The sequence below is a fragment of the Geotrypetes seraphini genome, chromosome 13 (genome assembly GCF_902459505.1).
Source record: "Geotrypetes seraphini chromosome 13, aGeoSer1.1, whole genome shotgun sequence".
NCBI classification, from domain to species: domain Eukaryota; kingdom Metazoa; phylum Chordata; class Amphibia; order Gymnophiona; family Dermophiidae; genus Geotrypetes; species Geotrypetes seraphini.
The window spans coordinates 1,914,399-1,928,505 of record NC_047096.1 but is presented as its reverse complement, the minus strand read 5'-3'; positions in this window follow the sequence as shown (position 1 = coordinate 1,928,505).

The window sequence follows — 14,107 nt, the reverse complement described above, 5'->3', positions numbered from 1 at the left end:
AAGTACAATTTATTTAAAAAATCATTCCAAGACCCCGACCCATTTCATAAGTTTAGATAACTAAACAACTCATCAATGCTAAAATGCAAACCGCGGACCAACAGCAAAATGTCTGCTATCCAGTCTCTTGCACTGAGGGCCTTGATTTTCCAGCGAGTGAGAGGTTGCGTGTGTCACCAGTCGCTGTGGCACCCCCCCACCCTCTTCTCCGCATCCGTGCCACATCCCTTCCCCAACCTGCTGCTCCCACCAGCGTCAGCAGGAAGTGACATCAGAGAAAGAGCTGACACTGGCATAAGCAGCAGGTTGGTGATGCTGCTCGTACCCCGAATCTTAAAGAGGTATGGGGAAAGAGAAGGGGGGGGGCATGTGCACAATTGTGGGGGGAGCGGGGGAGGTGGAGAAAAGGATAATAGTCAGTGCTCTTATCAAGACAGCTCCCAGGGTGACGCGTCAAAACTGCGGAGGAGAACGGCGCACTGACAATCCTGCGCCAACATTTGAATGCAGGAGAAAATGCACCGCTGCTTTGAGGCCTTCCCTTTTGCACTCTAAGGAGGGTGGGGGGAACATTTCCACTACACATAGACGTCCTCATGCTCCCGTTGGGGGTGGGTAGGGGGAAACCCCCCCACTACACTGAAAATTCCCGAAGAGCAAAAACGGGAAGAAGAATGGGCGTTTTCAGTGTACTGAGGAGTGTCCCCCCCAACAGCAGCATTAGGACTTCTAAGTGTAATCAGGGGGGTTCCCCCCACACCCCCCCCTCATACCGTAAAAAGGAATGCCTCAAAGCGGCGTAAGTGGCAGTGTGCTTTTCTCCTGCGCTCAAATATCAGCATGGGATTATCGGCGCACCGTTGGCCTCCATGCTTTTGATACCCTACCACTCCCAGGGTGGGCTGTCCTCCCCCCCCCTTATTATGCCACTGATTAGGTGTAAAGAGCTTACAGGGAAGATAGCGACAGTAGATGATGGCAGATAAAGACCTGAATAGTCCATCCAGTCTACCCAACAATCACATTCATTATCAATTCACGATTACATAACCAATGAATGTGATACAAAATACTTGATCCAAGTCTTTCTTTGCCATTTCTAGGACACAGACCATAGAAGCCTCTCTGGCACGCTCCAACTACTGGAACCTCCATCAAAGCTCACTCCAGCCTATCTCAATCACATCAACACATCTGCAGTCATTTAAGGTTTGGTTTTATATCATCTGTTTTCTAATTAGGCATCCTCTGTGTTTATCCCGTGCGTTTTGGAAGTCTGATCTCCTCTTGAGGCTGGAGTGCGGTGGCAGCTAAGAAAACAAAAAGAATGTTAGGAATTACCAGGAAAGGAATGGAAAACAAAGAGGAAAATGTTATAATGCCCTTGGATCGCTCTATGGTACAGCCCACCTCGAATACTTTGTGCAGTTCTGGTCATCGTATCTTTAAAAAGATATAGCAGAATTAGAAAAGGTTCAGATAAAAGGGATGGGACGACTTCCCTATATGGAAAGGCTAAAGCGGCTAAGGCTCTTCAGCTTGGACAGGAGACGGCTCAGGGATGACATTATAAGAGGTCCACAAAATACCAAATGGAGTGGAAAGGGTAGATGTAAATCACTTCACGAGTTCCAAAAATGTGATGAAGCTACTAAGTACTAGATTTAAAACAAACCGGAAAAAATATTTCTTCACACAACGTATAATTAAACTCTAGAATTCACTGCCAGAGAATGTGGTGAAATCAGCAGGGTTTAAAAAGGTTTGGATAAATTCCTAAAAGAGAAGTCCATAAGCTATTATTAAGAGGGTTTAAGGAAATCCACTGCTTGTTCCTAGGATAAGCAGCATAAAAACTGTTTTACTACTTGGGATCTAGCAAGGAACTTGGGACCTGGGTTGGCCACTGTTGGAAACAGGATACTGGGCTTCATGGACCTTCGATCTCTCCCAGGACAGCAATTCTTATATTCTTATGTGAGCCAAGTATAGGACAACCGAGCCATTGTGACATCACTGATGAGGTTGGCTCTTAGGCATTGGTGGAATGAGGCATTATGACATCACAATCTCAGCTCTGGTATGTTGCTACTCTTTGGGTTTCTACCTGGTACTTGGGACCTGGGTTGACCACTGTTGGAAAGAGGATACTGGCTTGATGGACCTATGGGCTGTCCCAGTAAGGCAGCTCTTATATGAGCCAAGTATAAGACAATCGAGCCATTGTGACATCACTAATGAGGTTGGCTCATAGGCATTGGTGGAATGAGGCATTATGACATCACAATCTCAGCTCTGGAATGTTGCTACTCTTTGGGTTTCTACCTGGTACTTGGGACCTGGGTTAGCCACTGTTGGAAACAGGAGACTGGGCTTCATGGACCTTCGGTCTGTCCCAGTACAACAGCTCTTATGTTCTCATGAGAAGCTGAGGCAGATATAAGAGGTATAGAGAGGAGACCTACAGGGACATAACAGAGACGTCCCACCTCCATCGACAGCAAACACTGCTTTCACCTTTGACTTTTGAACTCTTTCTCTCGTTTAGTTTTACATTACAGGAAGGCAGTCATGCTGAAACATGGCCCATGTCAAGTTCATTGCAAATTTTAATCATCTGTTTCTTGTACATTGTTGGTGTCGGATCACCTGGCTTGCTAGTCTGGCCATTGCCAGTGTTGTTGTTTTCCTGCTTTGGTTCTTGATAAGTTATGCATATATCACTGGTACACATCGACATAAATAGCTGATATGATGCTAAATGTTCACAGAGAAAAGATGTTAACCCTGGAACACATTTGAAAGGAAACCCAGAGGTTAAATGTCTACCAGGCTGATCAGCTGGGGAAGGAATAAAAGAGCCACGATTTTCAATGCAAATTGTACCGCTAGTCCCCCATCTTCTTCCGGTCTCCTTTTCTCAGCTCCCTCTCTCAAATTGTACGTCGCCTTGAACTCATTTTGGCATAGAGCAACTCACAAATCGTAGATTAGATTAGGACTTGAAGAATTTTGGAGAGGAACTTAGGCACTAGCAAAGATGACTCCATCATCTCAGATATTAGCTGTCTTTGTTGGGGGAGGAAAGAATGTATCATAAGCCCTGTTCAACCCATGACTAAACCTGGAGAAAAGAATGTTTTAGATAAATTAGGGGTGGGGATGTATTTGGAGTAACACAGAACTATATTGTAGAGACAGTTTAAATCTCTCTATGTAAGTGGAGAAATTCACTTCATACATTGACAGGAATGTCTATAGATGAAGAACTGAAGCCCGTTGACTGAGGTTGTCATCCCCAAGGGATGGATGAAAGGCTGTCTTAGGGTTTATAGAGGAGAGTTGGCTGGAATGTTTTGAGTAATAAAAGTCTGTGAGTGCGTATAGCTGTTGTCTCTATCACACAGATAATCTCAGTAGACTATAACCTGTACAGGAAGGATAGATATGGCAGAAAAAGAGGAGGAGAAACTCTCTTTGTGCATAGAAACAATACCACAGCTAATGCCGCTTGGGCCAAGGGAAGCTCAGGGTTATCACTGTACTCAGATCTAGGAATTCTTACACAGAGAATGTGTGACTGTGACATACTCAGTAGAATCGGAGTAGCCAAATCAGGTAGTCAGTTTAGACTCTTTAGGCTAATAACGCATTTTTTACTTTTTAATATAATTAAAACATAGAACTCATCAATAAATCCTCAATCTTTTAGCAACATTGATTTACACGCAAAGGCTTCATCATTTCTCAGCATTCACTTCCTCCTCACTATCACTATCCAGTTCAATCCCTGCCCAGTAGCCATGCCTTTCTCAATAACAGACTATGGACTTTTCCTCCAGGAACTTGTCCAAACCTTTCTTAAAACCAGTTACGCTATCTGCTCTTACCACAACCTCTGGCAACGCATTCCAGAGCTTAACTATTCTCCGAGTGAGAAAATATTTCATCCTATTGGTTTTAAAAGTATTTCCCTGCAAATTCATCGAGTATCCCCTAGTCTTTGTAATTTCAATCCTATCTCCCCTCAGCCATCTCTTTTCCAAGCTGAAGAGCCCTAATCTTTCCTGATACAAGAGGAGTTCCATCTCCTTTATCACCATGGTCGCTCTTCTTTGAACCTTTTCTAGCACCACTGTATCTTTCTTGAGATAAGGAGACCAGAATTGAACGCAATATTCCAGAGGAGATTGCACCATAGAGTGATACAACATTCTTAGTCTTGTTAACCATCTCTTTTTTTAATAATTCCTAGCATCCTGTTTGCTTTTTTTGGCTCCTGCCGCCACACATTGGACAGAAGGTTTGATCGTATTGTCTACGATGACGCCCAGATCCTTTTCTTGGGCGTTAACCCCCAAGATGGACCCTAACATCTAGTAACTGTGATTCGGGTTATTCTTCCCAATGTGCATCACTTTGCATTTGTCCTCATTACATTTCATCTGCCATGTGGACGCCCAGTGTCCCAATTTCCTAAGGTCTGCCTGCAATTTTTCACAATCCACATGCGTTTTAACAACTTTGAACAGTATAGTGTCATCTACAAATTTAATCACCTCACTCCAATTTCCGGATCATTTATAAATAAGTTAAATGGCACCGGTCCTAGTACAGACCCCTGTGGCACTCCACTGTTTACTCTCTTCCATTGAGAAAAATGACCGTTTAGTCCTACCCTCTGTTTTCTATCTGATAACCAATTCCTAATCCACAAATGAACTTTGCCACCTATTAATTTTCTCAAGAACCTTGTCAAAAGCTTTCTGAAAATCTAGATACAGTACATCAACCGGCTCTATCCACATGTTTATTCACAGCTTCAAAGAAGTCAAGCAAGACCTCCCTCGGCTGAACCCATGCTGACTTCATCTCATTAAATCATGTTTATCTACGTGTTCCACAATTTTATTTTTTTTAATTGTTTCTACCATTTTGCCCGGCACTGAAGTCAGGCTTACCGGTCTGTAAATCGGCATAACATTGGGGAGATTGTTTCAAAGCATGATCCTCTTCTCACAGACACCGACTAGGCCCCTTCTCTCCCTCACTGCCCAATGAAAGAATCACTGCAAACTTGAATATCCCAATTATGGAAATCTGTGCACTTGAAGATACAGCTGTCTCCTCAATAAAAACTTTCTGCAGCTTATTTAATTCAGACATTTTGATGCCTCCCTTTCCCTCTTTTGAGAGTATTGAGTAGATTGCCAGGGAAAACAATGAAAAGCAGATGGGAATGAGACCTATCATTGCTCCAGCCCAGCTCAGCACTTTCTCTCCTAGTAAATAACCAGCAGACGCTGTGCACATTTCAACCTGTTCCTTCAGAGATGCTGCAGCCTTTGCCTGGTAGTCTGTGCGTCCAAAGCCACAATGCATATGGTACGTGTGATTTACAACAGGGTTCTCAAGCCTGTCCTTAGGACACATCTCACCAATTAGGTTTTCTGACTAATCAGGCTGCTCGAGTAGTCAGGAAAGCAAAGACGTAAATGGAAAAAAAAATAGCCAACATAGTAAAAGAGGGAAACAAGACATTTTTTAGGTATACTAGTGATAGTAAGAAGTGCAAAAGTGGCATTGTGAGACTCAAAGGTGAAGGGGAGGAATATGTAGAAGCTGATAAAGAAAAGGACGAATTACTTAACAAATATTTGTTCTGTGTTCACGGCTGAAGCCCCAGAAGCAGGACCACAGAAGACAAACATGAATAGGGATGGAGGCGTAATAGACCCTGATCGATTTTCAGAGGGTTGTGTTCGTGAGGAGCTAGCTAAATTAAAGGTAGACAAAGCGATGGGGCCAGATGGTGTACATCTGAGAGTGCTGAGGAACTTAGGGAAGTTTTCGTGGCTCCGCTGACTGACCTTTTCACTGAGTCTCTAGAGTCTCTAGAGTCAGGAGTGGTACCGGAAGATTGGAGAAGGGCAGATGTGGTCCCTCTCCACAAAAGTGGAAGTAAGGAAGAAGTAGGGAATTACAGGCCAGTAAGTCTGACTTCTGTGGTAAGCAAATTAATGAAAACGCTTTTAAAACAGAGAATGGTCAAGTTTCTGGAATCCTGTGGATTACAGGACTGGAGGCAACATGGATTCACTAGAGGTAGGTCTTGTCAGACAAATCTGATCAATTTCTTTGACTGAGTGACCAGGGAATTGGATAGAGGGAATGCACCCAAGTCTCGTCTGCCTAACCATCTTATTCTGCCTTCTTTGGCACCATTTTTGTTTGTTGGCTGGAAATGGCGGTAAAGATTTGCACTGCCGCAGCAGAGCGGAGATGGTCCCGCGAAACACTGGCAGCGTCGGATTAAAATAAGCAAAGCATACAAGTCTATCTAGCAAGCAACGGCTCCACTTTAACAGCTCAACGATAAGGAAGCCTAGATTATACAGCGCTTCTTAAGATAAGATAAACAGTCATTACAAGCGTTTGAATTAAGCTTTGCATCATTCTGTCGATTCCCTTTGAAATAGTTTGGTGTAAGAATGAAAAATAAATAATTAAGATGGTTAGGCAGAAATAAGAAAATAAAATACTCTGCCATTTTAGACAAAGATTTTTGTAGAAAACATTTATTTAATAAAGACAGTTAAAATAAATAAAACATACTTTTATGAAAATAGGGAGGGGGATGGAAGCCCATGACATAATCAGGAGCAAGTGAAAGTCTTTCACGTGATGACCCGAACCGGGTTCTGAGGCACCACCCTGAAAAAGAAACCATACAAATTGGTTTTGGAATATTTAGTTTACAATACTTTTGAATCATAGGGATCTTCTCTATTCATGTAGAGAAACATAGAAACATGATGGTAGATAAAGGCCAAATGGCCCATCCAGTCTGCCCATCCACAGTAACCATTATCTCTTTCTCTCTCCGAGAAATCCCAGGCCCTTTTGAATTCAGACACAGTCTCTGTCTCCACCTCTTCTGGGAGACTGTTCCAGGCATCTACCACCCTTTCTGTAAAAAAGTATTTCCTTAGATTACTCCGGAGCCCATCACCTCTTAACTTCATCCTATGCCCTCTCATTGCAGAGTTTCCTTTCAAATGAAAGAGACTCGACTCATGCACATTTACATCAAGTAGGTATTTAAACGTCTCTATCATATCTCCCCTCTCCCGCAAAGTCTACAGATTGAGATCTTTAAGTCTGTCCCCATACACCTTATAACGAAGACCACACACCATTTTAGTAGCCTTCCTCTGAACCGACTCCATCCTGTTTATATCTTTTTGAAAGTTCAGCCTCCAGAATTGTACACAATATTCTAAATGAGATCTCCACAGGGGCATCAATCCCTCCTTTTTCCCACTGGCCATACCTCTTCCTAAGCACCCTAGCATGCTTTTAGCTTTCGACGTCACCTTTTCAACCTGTTTGGCCACCTTAAGATCATCACATACACACTTCTTGCTGTGATTCCTTTTTGGGGGGAAATGTTTATTTCATTCACCTCGCTTGCTTTCACTGGTAGCTCAAACCCGTTACATTGAGGTACAGCAGGGCATCTGTCCAAGAAAGCTTCCAGTCTCAAGACTACACATGCTAAGCTTTTTTCCTGTAACAAGAGACCTCAAGTCACATGTGCAGAAAAGCCAGATACACGTGTAACTGGAAAGGTAATACAGACACAATGTACTTTACTGGAGAGATAATGTTGATACATGCAAAACTGGAAAGATACTCAGAAGTGACAATTTCGAGGGTTCAACTCTGCAGACGGCATAAAGGAGGAATGTTCTGGAAGTTCTTTGATGATGACAGATCAGTACTTTTACTCATCAGCATTTATTCCCACTGAAAATCTTACATAGCCCCTCCCCCCATAGCCCGCCTTTTAATTTAATAAGATTTATTACATTTAATATTTTGCCTTTAACAAAGCAGATTATAATAATAAAGCAGATCAGCTACTAATAGTTGCAGTATAAAATTAATAGAATAAATTTTAAAAGAAATGCTATAAGAGCAATAAAAAAGAAACTAATTAATTGCTCTGTTTCTATAGTATGAAATAAGACCTTGGCCTAAATCCCAACTCCTCGCTATTGCACATAAAGTTGAGCCTTCCGCTTCTTCTTAAACTGAAAAGAAGTCGGCTTTTGCTCTATAGAAAAGATGAACTTTTGATCCATTGCCTTGTTCAAAGTTGTTGGGTTGTGGGGTTTTGGGGTTTTTTTTCAAGGGGGGAGGGTAAGGCACCTTTTAAATCCAAACGTTACCCTATTTCCTTCCAGATTTTGACCTATATTATAATTTGCAGACTGGATCAAACTGAATGACTGTTACAGCCCCAAATTTCTCATTGAATCGCCAGCTGTGTTTTTCATGCCCTTTATAGAATCAGCCTCTTACTGCCTTTCAGAGGCTCCAACGAAAAACAAATATTTCATGCTGCTTTTTTAATTTGCAAACCACTATTACAGGTAAACATTTCTAAAGTTCTACCCTCGATGCACTATCTGGAAGATCTCATTCTTTTGCCTTCAAACTCCCTCATCTGTCTCTGAGATGGTCCACCCTTAGCGCTTCTGGTTCTGGAGCCAGCATCTCCCTCCTGGAACTCCATCAGGACAGAAGCAGATGCTGGTGAAACAGAGGCAAGAAATTCAGAAGCAAAGAAACCCTTGCATGTGCACATCAACTGGCTGGATTAAAGAGCCTCGTCTCGCTCTTCTCCAAATTGCAGTGCAGATTGCCAGCAGGCATTTCTACTGGCCCTTTTCCAGGTAGAGTAGGGAAAGTAATTTGTGAGACCTAAAACTGTTTAAAGGATTAAATCATGGAAATGTTTTTCTCAAAAAGGCTTTGCAGCGTCCCAGAATTTCACATCAGCTTCTGTCTGCCCAGGATAAGCAAAGCTCCTGTATATAGGACAAGTGCAATGCAGATTCTCCAACAGTCCCAACCTGGCCTGCACTGGAGTCCCTCACCTGCACTGAAAGCCCTTACCCATAACTCTTTCAGTCCTTGGGTTTTGGCCAGGTACTAGGGACCTGGATTGGCCACCATAAGAATGGGCTACTGGGCTTGATGGACCATTGGTTTGACCCAATAAGGCTATTCTTATGTTCTTATGCTCTAATCTAACCCATGCTGACTGTCCCACTAAATCATGTTTATCTAATTGTTCTGGAATTTTATTTTTTATAATAGTTTCTACTGTGTACCCGGCACTGAAGTCATGCTTACCAGTCTGCAATTTCCTGAATCACCCCGGGAACCCTTTTTAAAAATTGATGTAACATTGGCCACCCTCCAATCTTCCTGTATTACTAACAATTTTAGTGACAGGTTACAGATCACTAACAGCAGATCAGCAATTTAATGTTTGAGTTCTTTAAGTACCCTGGGATGTATACCATCCGGTCCAGGTGATTTATCACTCTTTAACATCAATTTGGCTCAGTACGTCTTCCAGGTTCAATGAGATTTCTTGGATGCCAGAAAATTCACTGTCCATGGGGGTTTCAGTTCATATTAGTCTTCCCCCTTTCATATCCTTCATAGGCCTCTCTCTGGGCTTACCTTAAGCCCTGAGGGTCCAGTGGTGAGCCAGGGCAAGAACGATCCTCCTATGCTTCTCCCCTGTGCAGTCTCACTACCCAAAATGGCTGACATGAATTCCCACAGTGATTGCTATGTTTATTTACCATCTTTTCATGAAGAGATTCACCCAAAGTGGTTACAATACTTTGAACAATAATAAGGTATTCTTAAGTATTTTCCCTCTCTGTTCCTGTAGGCTCTCAATCTCACTGTGGTATCTGGGGCAATGGAAAAATTAAGTGACTTGCCCAGAGTCACAAAGAACAGGCTGGGATTGAACCCAGCTCTAACCACTAGGCCACTCACTCCCACAGTAACCTTACAAGACTTATGTGAGTTCAGTTTATATTCGAATAAACCTTTTCCTCTTTTTTTTGGGGGGGTGGGAAAAGGTTACCGCAGTTTATATTCGAGAATATACAGTAATTTATTCACCACAGTGGTCACGCTCACTGGCCTGTAGTTCTAAACCTCCTCCTTACTTCCACATCTACCCTTCTCCAGTCCTATGAGACCACTCCTGACTCTAGAAAAGCATTAAAAATGTCAGCCAGCAGAGCTGCTAGAACTTCCCCAAGTTCTTTCAGTACCTCAGATGTATGCCATCTGGCCCTAACACTTTGCCCATCTTTAGCTTAGCTAGTTCCTCATGAACACAATCCTTGAAAATCGTTCAGTCTACCACACCTCCATCCCTATTTGCGTTTGTCTTCTGCAGTCCTGCTTCTGTCGCTTCTTACTGTGAACACAAAACAGAAATATTTGTTAAGCAGTTCAGGTTTATCAGCTTTTACATATTCATCCCCTTCACCTTTGAGTCTCATAATGCCACTTTTATACTTCCTCCTATCTCTAACATATGTAAAACATGTCTTGTCTTCCCATTTCACTGTGTTGGCTATTTTTTCCCCTCCATTTGAATTTTTGCTTTCTTGACTTTTCTATCAGATATTGTCACCTCTCTTCCTCTTTCTGTAACCTCTTGTACTTTACGAAGGGTAACCTCCTTTTCCTTACCTTTGCAAGAACCAAAATGGCCGCCTTTTCCTCTTGTTTTTAATTATTTTCCTTACAATATCTCCTTTCAATTTTGCTCACTGTTTTCCTACTTCCCTCTAATGCTCCCATTTAGCTAACAAGTCCTTGAAGTAATCCCCCATCTTGACAAAGTTAGTGTTTTTGAAATTTAAAACCTTCTCTTTTGACTGAACCATCTTAATATTGAACCACACCACCTGGTGATCACTGGATGACACTCTCCCCATTCCTATGTGGGTTGTATTACCAAGTGCTGGAACAGCTCTTCCTGCAGTTAGATAACACACTTTCGTCTAGTGCAGTACATTTACAAATGTTAGTGTACGTAAGAGGATGCTGGTGCACTAGGGGACTCTGTCCTCCCAACCACCTGTCAGAGATACTCCTCTCTGATATTGCCTGTTCCTTTTAGTACCTGATCAATACAGGAGAAGAACCAAAAAGTGCAAAAGATTCTGCCAACTTGCTTTTATGCAGAAAAGTAAATCTCCTTTCTGTGAAAGATCCCCTCATATTTCCTAGTTGAATTCTCCTTCCTTGAAGGTCTGAAGTGCCCTGGCTCTGGGATTTATGAGAGCAATGCTTCTGCTGTTAGGCCTTGCTACAGTAGTTGTAAATTTCTGTTTCTTTCCAAGTTTATTTCAATCTTGACAAACCGCTCATCAAATGTCTGAGCGGTTTACATTAAAAATAAGTAAATAACAAATTTTAAAAAGACAAATACAAGGATTACCAAAAAGACAAACAATGAGATACATGGGGGAGAAATGCATTATGTTGATAGAAAAGAGAACAAAGGAAAATCACAAAAGGAAAAAGGATGTAGATTTAAAATAATCCAATCCTTATTTAAGTCCAAGGAAAATGGGCCTCAATAAAGAAAGCCTCTTCTTTTTATATTTCAGAAGCGTCCTTAGTATTTAGCCTCGTTGATATTTCTAATGGGCAAATGAACTTGAAACTCATCTTTACACTATTTATGGGATGTCATAACTCCCTGGAAGCTGGTACTCAGGGCAGTGTGTCTGGCTTTGTCCTAAGACAGGAGCTTATTATGAAGAACAGACCCAGTCTAGTTTGTCCTTCAATTGACATTTGGAGGTCGCCTGTGACTGATATTATATGGAAGGACAATATTCAGGGAAATTATAGCCAGATGTGAAGACTGGTGCCCATAATGCAGGAGATTTATGAACCTTGCGATAGTTTATTGCATGTCGCTCGGTTAATCCTCTTATGACCAGACTTCTTCGAGAAATAAAATTCATTTTGTTAAAGAGCAGAGGAGGATAACTCACAGTAGATTTCAAATCCCACATGAACTGATGATTCATAAACTTCCCTTTGGTCTGAAGAGTAGAATCTATTTGACTGTGGCTCCACTGGCATACTGAGAAGAGAGGGCATGGTTCTATGGTAGTAAATGACGGCAGATAAAGACTTGAATGATCCATCCAGTCTGCCCAATAGTTACCCTAAATCAGGGCAGGATTAATTTGTCGAGGGCCCCTAGGCACAGAAGTACACTGGGCCCCCTGCCCTGTCCCACCCCACCATGCGCCCAGGTGGAAACAGGAAGTTGAGTCAGAGGGAAGCTTTGGGCAATCAGCATCACTTGCACAATTACAGTTCCCGTTGCCTTTCTTACCCGCGTTGCTTGCTTGTCTTACTTTCTGTCGATGGGGGGGAGCCCGTGTTGCCAATCGATGCTGGAGGAGCCCATTGCCGTTTGGAAAAATCAATGTTGATGCCCTCCTTCATCGGGCCCCCCTGACCATTTCGGGCCCTAGGCACGTGCCTACTTGGTCTATTGGTTAATCCTGCCCTGCCCTAAATTGAACCATCTTTTTTCTTTGATATTACTGGGTCATAGACTGTAGAAGTCTGCCCGGTACTGGAGTTGCCATTGAAGCTCGCTCCAACCCATCTACACCATCCCTTCATTTGTAGGATACAGAAGCACCGCCCTCTTCTTCCAAATTCCTGGAGTTCCTATCAAAGCCATCCCCAGCCCATCCTAAACTAAACTAAACTAAACCTTAGGTTTGTATACCGCATCATCTCCGCGTGCGCAGAGCTCGGCACGGTTTACAGAGTTTGAAAGGAAAGGAATTACAAAGAAAGGATATAGGAGAGGGACTGAGGAGATAGAGGGGGACAGGATACTAGAGCACGGGAGATGATTAGATTTTTGAAAAGAGCCAAGTTTTCAAGTGTTTGCGGAAGGATTGGAAGGAGCTAGAATTTCTGAGCGGGGATGAAAGATTGTTCCAGAGTTCTATGGTTCTAAAGGGGAGGGATGTTCCAAGTTTTCCTGCGCGGGATATACCTTTTATAGAAGGGAAAGATAGTTTCAGTTTTTGGGAGGATCTAGTCGAGAGCGGGTTTGAGGAATTCCAGAAGAGTGGGATAATGGGAGGGAGGACGCCATGTAGAATCTTGAAGGCTATGCAGGCACATTTATAGAGGACTCTGGAGTATACTGGGAGCCAATGAAGCTTGAAGAGGAGTGGGGAAACGTGGTCGAACTTGCCTTTTGCGAAAATAAGCTTGGCTGCGGCGTTCTGAATTAGTTGAAGTCTATGGAGGTTTTTCTTAGTTAGGCTTATATAGATGGAGTTGCAGTAGTCCAGTCTAGAGAGGATGGTGGATTGGACGAGGATGGCGAAATGAGAATGATGAAAGCAGGATCTTACTTTCCTCAACATATGGAGGCTAAAGAAGCATTTTTTTACCAGGGAGTTGAGGTGATCGTTGAAGGAGAGAGAGGAATCTAAGATGATGCCTAGGACTTTGCTTGAAAACTCAAGCTGCAGAGTGGGGCCGGAGGGTAGAGGGATGGAGGTGGGTAAATGGTCTGAGATTGGGCCGAGCCAAAGTAGTTTGGTTTTGGACTCATTCAGTTTCATTTGTACAGATTGGGCCCAGGATTGGAGGTTCGTAATACATGTGGAGATGTTCTCAGCGAGGTTCGAGTCGGTTTCGAGGAGGATGAGGATGTCATCAGCGTAGGAGTAGAGAGTTTCTAGGGGGGATAAATGAAGGAGTTTCAGAGAGGACATGTAGATGTTGAAAAGGATAGGGGAGAGGGGTGAGCCTTGCTGGACTCCACATTTTGGCTTCCAGGCGGGGGATGAGGTACCGTTTGTGTTAACGGTGTAGGAGCGGGAGCGTAGGAATTTCGAGAACCAATCCAGGACTGTGGAGCTTATGCCTATTTCAGAGAGTTGGAAGATTAGGATGTCGTGGTGAACGACATCGAAGGCTGCGGAGAGGTCGAATTGAAGAAGAACAGCAAATTTGTTGCGAGAATGGAGTTGTTGCACCTTAGAGATTAGTGAGGCCAAGAGGGATTCTGTGCTGAAGTTGGGTCTGAAGCCGAATTGGTGGGGTAGAAGGATAGAGAATCGTTCTAGGTAGGATGAGAGTTGGGTGGATATGATGGATTCTAATAGTTTGGTTAGGAGAGGGATATTTGCTATAGGACGGTAATTTGATGGAATGGAGG